Source organism: Wolffia australiana, chromosome 19, assembly GCF_029677425.1.
Source record: "Wolffia australiana isolate 7733 chromosome 19, ASM2967742v1".
NCBI classification, from domain to species: Eukaryota; Viridiplantae; Streptophyta; class Magnoliopsida; order Alismatales; family Araceae; genus Wolffia; species Wolffia australiana.
In genome coordinates this window covers 5,614,388-5,620,694 of record NC_135853.1, presented here as the reverse complement: position 1 = coordinate 5,620,694, position 6,307 = coordinate 5,614,388, and the positions used below count along the sequence as shown (strand labels likewise).

General features: G+C 35.2%; 1 pseudogene; it reads left to right on the top strand.

Annotated features, from left to right (window-relative positions):
- The first annotated feature begins 3,827 nt into the window (after window positions 1-3,827).
- On the top strand, window positions 3,828-3,921 carry LOC144715952 (small nucleolar RNA R71; annotated as a pseudogene).
- The last annotated feature ends 2,386 nt before the right edge of the window (window positions 3,922-6,307 follow it).

The following is a 6,307-nucleotide window of genomic DNA, read 5'->3' as shown; positions in this document are numbered from 1 at the left end:
CTAAAATATGAATTTGTTCTTCTTCTGGCACACACCTTCTAAAAACATCATCCACACCAAGTTTGAATAATTCAGGTTCATCATAGTAGTAGTATTGTATATCCTTAAAAAACTGTTTCCTATCATAAAAATCCCAATCTTCAGGTAATAAACCAGTCACTAAATAGTTCACTATATGAGCATACCAAGGAAGCTTTTTAGATTCAACTAACAAAATATGCTCATCAGGAAAAGAATCATTAATTGGAATTTCATCGTTTGCACGTAATCTTGATAAATGATCGGCTACTAGGTTCTCACGTCCAGGTTTATCTTTAATTTCTATGTCAAATTCTTGTAAAAGGAGAATCCATCTAATTAATCTTGGTTTTGTTTCTTTTTTATTAAGTAAAAATTTTAAAGCAGAATGGTCAGAAAAAACTACTATTTTACTACCTAAGATATAAGATCGAAATTTTTCAAGGGCAAATACTATAGCAAGCAATTCTTTTTCAGTTGTAGTGTAATTTACCTGAGCCTCATTCAGTGTTTTGCTTGCATAGTATATCACTACAGGCTTCTTTTCAATTCTCTGTCCCAGCACAGCTCCCACAGCAAAGTCAGATGCATCGCACATTATTTCAAAAGGGAAGTTCCAATTTGGTGCTTTGAGTATAGGTGCTTGAGCTAGTGCTTCCTTAATCTGCAAAAAAGCATTTTTAGCATTATCATCAAATGTAAATTCAGCATTTTTAGATGTGAGTTGAGTTAGAGGTTTTGCTATTTTTGCAAAATTTGGAATGAATCTCCTATAGAAGCCAGCATGCCCAAGAAAACCCCTAAGTTCTTTGAGTGTTGTGGGCAGGGCTAGGTTCTGAATTTTTTCCACTTTTGCCCTGTCCACTTTGATTCCATTTTTGCTGATGTGATGTCCCAGCACTATCCCTTCCTTTACCATGAAATGGGACTTCTCCCAATTTAGCACCAGGTTGTTCTTGGCACAAATCTGCAAAACTTTTTCAAGATTACTCAAACAATTGTCAAAAGATGTCCCAAAAACAGAAAAATCATCCATAAAAACCTCTAAACCATTGCCAATTAAGTCAGAAAACATGGCTGTCATACATCTTTGAAAAGTTGCTGGTGCATTGCATAACCCAAACGGCATTCTTCTAAATGCAAAAGTTCCTACTGGGCAAGTAAAAGTGGTTTTTTCTTGATCAAGTTCATCAATCTCGATTTGATTATATCCGGAATATCCATCAAGAAAACAGTAATATTCATGTCCAGCTAATCTTTCTAAAATTTGATCAATAAATGGCAATGGGTAATGATCTTTCTTTGTTACAGCATTCAATTTCCTATAGTCTATACATATTCTCCAACTAGAAGCGACTCTTGTTTGCACTTCTTCTCCTTTTTCATTTTTTACAACGGTCAATCCCGTTTTCTTTGGCACCACATGTATTGGGCTGACCCATGGGCTGTCTGATATAGCATAAATAAATCCAGCATCTAACCATTTCATGATTTCTGTCTTAACAACTTCCGCCATAATTGGGTTAAGTTTCCTTTGCGGTTGCCTTATAGACTTAGAATTTTCTTCCAAGAAAATTCTGTGTCTACAAGTATTTGGGTTGATACCCTTAATATCACTTAACCTCCATCCAAGAGCATGATCATAGCTTGATAAAGAAGTGATTAATTTCTTCTCTTGATCAGCTGAAAGGGATGATGATATGATTATAGGTTTACTATTACCTTGCTCTAAAAAGTAATATTTTAGGCATGAAGGTAATAGTTTCAATTCAATTTCAGAATGCAAGCCTAATGGTGAGATACTTGAACTGTTAGAATGCAAAAACTGCAAATCACTATCAACAAGAAATAATTATTCTATACCTTGATTCAAATCATCAAAATAGTACCCGCCATTCTCAAAATCATCATAAGGTGAACATAAATCATGAAAAGGTGAATTATCATCAATTGTTTCATCCTCCACCAACTCAATAAAACAAATGTCATTCCTAGTATCCCTGGGACCTTTCATGAGTTTTGGAATTGAAATCTCAATAGTTTCATTTCCTACTTTCATAGTAACCACCCCTGTATCAAAATCGGCATTAACTCTTGCGGTGGCTAAAAAGGGTCTTCCCAAAATTATAGGAGCATGACAAAGTTTTCCTACTATTTTAATATCTACAACAATAAAGTCTACTGGGAATTTATATCCAGCAACCTGTACAATCACATCTTCCACTACCCCATATGGTTCTCTAATTGATCCGTCCGCCAATTGTAACTCAATTGAAATCGGTTCTAAATCTCCAAATTTAAATTTATCATACAAAGGTTTCGGCATGATATTGACACTAGCACTAGTATCTAATAATGATTTACTAAACACTAGTCCTCCTATTTCACATTTAATCAAAGGAGCTCCTAGATCTTTCTTCTTAATGGGAATATTTTTGGAAATGACCGCACTTATGGTTTCGGATAGTTGTATCCTTGTCTTTTTTCTAGTAGGAGTGCATAGTTCCTTAACATATTTTGCATATGCAGGAATATGCTGGATGGCTTCTGTTATGGGTATAGTGATGGTGGCATTCTTAAATAGCTCAATCAAATTCTCATTAGTTGGTTTTTGCTTAGAAGATTTCAATGCACTCGGAAAAGGTATTGGTGGAGTATAGGCTTTAGGATTAGGATCTAATGTCTTCTTTTCCTCTCCCTCACCTGTGTTCTGTCCTACTATTTCTTCATCCTCATCCTTTTCTTCATCATCTTCTACCACTAAATTATCATCATCCATTTTTTCTATGATTTTTCCATTCCTAAGTTTAGATATTGCATTCACTTTTTCACTATCATCATTCATTTCAAGGGGATCATGTGTATACTCATAAAAGGAATCAGAGAATGTGCTATTAGAAATACCATTATCAATAATAGATGAGATATTCCTAGGATTAATGAGAGGTTGAGTAGGAAGTTGACCTGGATTTTCCATCTTAGGAATTGTTTCTTCTATAGTACCTTGAATTTTCATATTGGCTTGATTCCATCTAGCTTCTTGACTTCTTTCTAGCGACTCCATCCTTCTCATCATGAGTTGCCTTTCTTCTTCATATCTCCTCCTTTCTTCTTCATACCTCCTTTCCCTTGCTTCAGTATCTTCCTGCATTTTTCTCAACATTTCCATTATAGAGGCGTTATTTTGATCAAAACCTTGATTTGGTTGAGATTTATAAGGCTGATAACTATTCATGGTATGATCTTGATCTTGATGAGGTATTCTGGGCTTGAACTGTTGCCTCTGTTGGTATGGATTATTGTTTGCATTGCTCCATTGTTGCTGCCCAAATGATGACTTAGGTTGCCATTGAGATGGCCCCGCTTGCTGTCCTCCTACAACATTCAAATCTTCTAATTGTGAAGGGTTAGTATAATTCAAATTAGAACTTGACCCACCCTGCTGAGGCAACCCAACACTATTAACTGATTGAACTTGCTTAAAAGGAGCTAATGCATCACTTAAAATACACTTAAAATTTTCAGCAATATCCACTAATGATTCTTTCACCTCTCTTTCAAGTTTTTCAATCCTTTTTTCATTGTCCATACCTTTTGCTTCGAGAATACCACCTCGTTTCCCAGGTGCATCTCTTGCATTGTATGTGCAACTTTGCCTAAATGCCCAATCCTCCACAAGGTCCTCTAAGATTTTAAAGGATTTATCTGCCCTAGTGTTAATGAAACTTCCTCCACTAGCTATATCTATTAGTTGTTTATCTTGATAGTCTAATCCTCCATAAAAAATTTGTGCTAATTCATAATCAGGAATTCCATGGTGAGGACATTTTCTGATTAATGACATAAAACGTTCCCATGCTTCACCTAAGGTGTCATTTCCTTGACAGAAATCTCTTATAGCCTTTTTCAATGCATTAGTTTTACCGTAGGAAAAATATCTATTAAGAAAACAAGAGTGTAATTCATTCCATGATTTAAATTCTTTACCAGTCCCCATGAACCACTCATGAGCTCTATCCTTTAATGCAAATTGGAAGAGTTGAAGCTTGATAAAGTCTTGTGGTATTCCTGCAAAATGATAAGCTCCACAAAGATTAGAAAAACGATCCAAAAAATTATAAGGTTCTTCCGTAATAAAACCATGAAAAGTGGGTAGTTGATTTATCATTGCTGGATCCACTTTAAAATTAACATTTCCAGGCAGTGAGGCTGTAATGCTAGTGAAAGCTTTGTACTCTTTGGGAGCAGCCATCTCCCTTAAAGTTCTGCTTCCTTGATCTCCATTCTCTTCTCTTTCATCTTCCATCTCGTCTTCGAATCTTACCTTCGTCTTTCTTCTACTGTTTTGCTGTTCAGTGTTCTCCACTAACTGAGGTAGAAGAGATCTTCTACCGTTCATGCAACAGAAACTCAAAAGAAACTGTTAACCTTCCAGTGAACTCAAAAGAATTTTAAAGAATAGCATAAACTCTTAAGAAATGACAATTAATATCAAGAAAATAACTGAATCTTGAAATTCTTTAAACTCAATTAACTATTTCAGAAAATTCAGAAACAGAGTTCCTCTGTCTCAGAATTGTCTCAGAAATCTTGTAATCACTGTGCCTCCCCGGCAGCGGCGCCAATTGATAAGCCTAAATTTTACGGTTTATAATCGCTAATTTGTCGTTGTTTGTTTAGGCTTATGCAATGAAATTTATAATTCCTTTCTCAATTTAGATTTTAGTAAAATGATGAGTAAGGAGTCGAACCCTAGAGAGGCAGTCTGCAAGAATTTCTGAGTGAATTAGTGAATTTAAGTAGAATTTCAATGTAAGAGACTTGAAGAGAGAGAAAATTAAGAGAGTTTATGAAATTTTTAGGATTAAGGTATTGAATGAGAGAATTTTTGAATGAAATTTTGTGTGGAAGTTCAGATTGATGAGAATTAAAGAATTGAAACTTGAATTTTGAATTTTAGAGAGAGAAAGTGAAAGTTTAATCTAGAGAGAGAAAGTGCATGAAATTTGGGGATTTTTGTCTAAACAGTCAGATCTGTTCAAAATTGACAGATCTAACTGATAGAAAATGTTGAATTATGATTAGATCTAACTCCTAAGATAGAATTTTTGGTTTCTAACCAAAGATCCTCTGCTTCTCTCTAAAAATTCATGAATCTAGGGCATATACCTTTTGCCTATGCCTTGGCGTGTTAGAACTTCAAGAAATCACGAATCTGAAGAGGTATGAAGACTTACAAGACTTTGGAGAGGCCCCAATCCGGATCTGAACTGTTGAAATAAGCTGTGTCCTCCAGGCCAATTGTATTGGAGCTCAAAATCAAAGTTCTATTTCACCACCTTTCTGAGCCCAATTTATAGTGTTCTTGGCTCAGAAAGGTGGTTAGGATTATTACAAACAAACCCTGAAAATTTCAGGTCATTTGGATGTCAGGGTGAAAAGTTATGATTTTTTTGAAGATTTAAGCCTATTTTTGAACTTCTCTCTCCTCAGGTTGTTAGCCGATCCACGTGGCGCGCTCTGATTCGCCGCGGTGGGCCCTTTGTTCAAGCGCTAAGCCTCCAATTTGCGCCACGTACCCCTTCATAACAGAAAAATTTCGGTTAGTGATAAGTGTGCTTTGCACACTAGAGGTGAGTACAAAGCGCTCAAGGCGCGAGAGCTCGACACGTGGCCCTCTGTGCGTGGCGCGCACCGCGCTATGCACAGAGGGCAGAAATATATATATATATATTTTTATTCGAAAATAGCCAATTTTCTCCGAAAATGAACAGTAATGGGTGACGTGGCGCGTTCTGGTTGCGCCACGTCACTCGTTTTATTTTTTTTTCTTTTTTTTTTTTTTTTAAGAAAAAGCAAAATTTTTTCGCTTTGTAACAGTAGAGGGCGACGTGGCCTTCTGCGGAAGCGCCACGTACCCCCGGAAAATCAAAGAAAAACCATAGAAATCGCCTAGAAAATTGTAAAAAACCCCTCGCGGTTTAAAAAATCAAAAAAGTGCCCTTAAAACAATAAAAATTTGATATTTACGCCTGTGATGAATAAAAAAAGTCCGAGAATGATTTTTTTTTATGAAATAAATTTCATTTATTGCTCTAAATCATTCCAGAAAATTCTAAAAAAATGTGAAAAAATCAGAAAAATTATAAGAATATATTTTCAACTGAAATAAATTCATTTGAAAATATATTTTGACTTTAAAAATCATTTTTCCATAAAAATAAAATGAGAAAATTGTGCATAATTAACTAAAAATTCATAAAATTGTAAAAAAATCAACTTTTTTGGG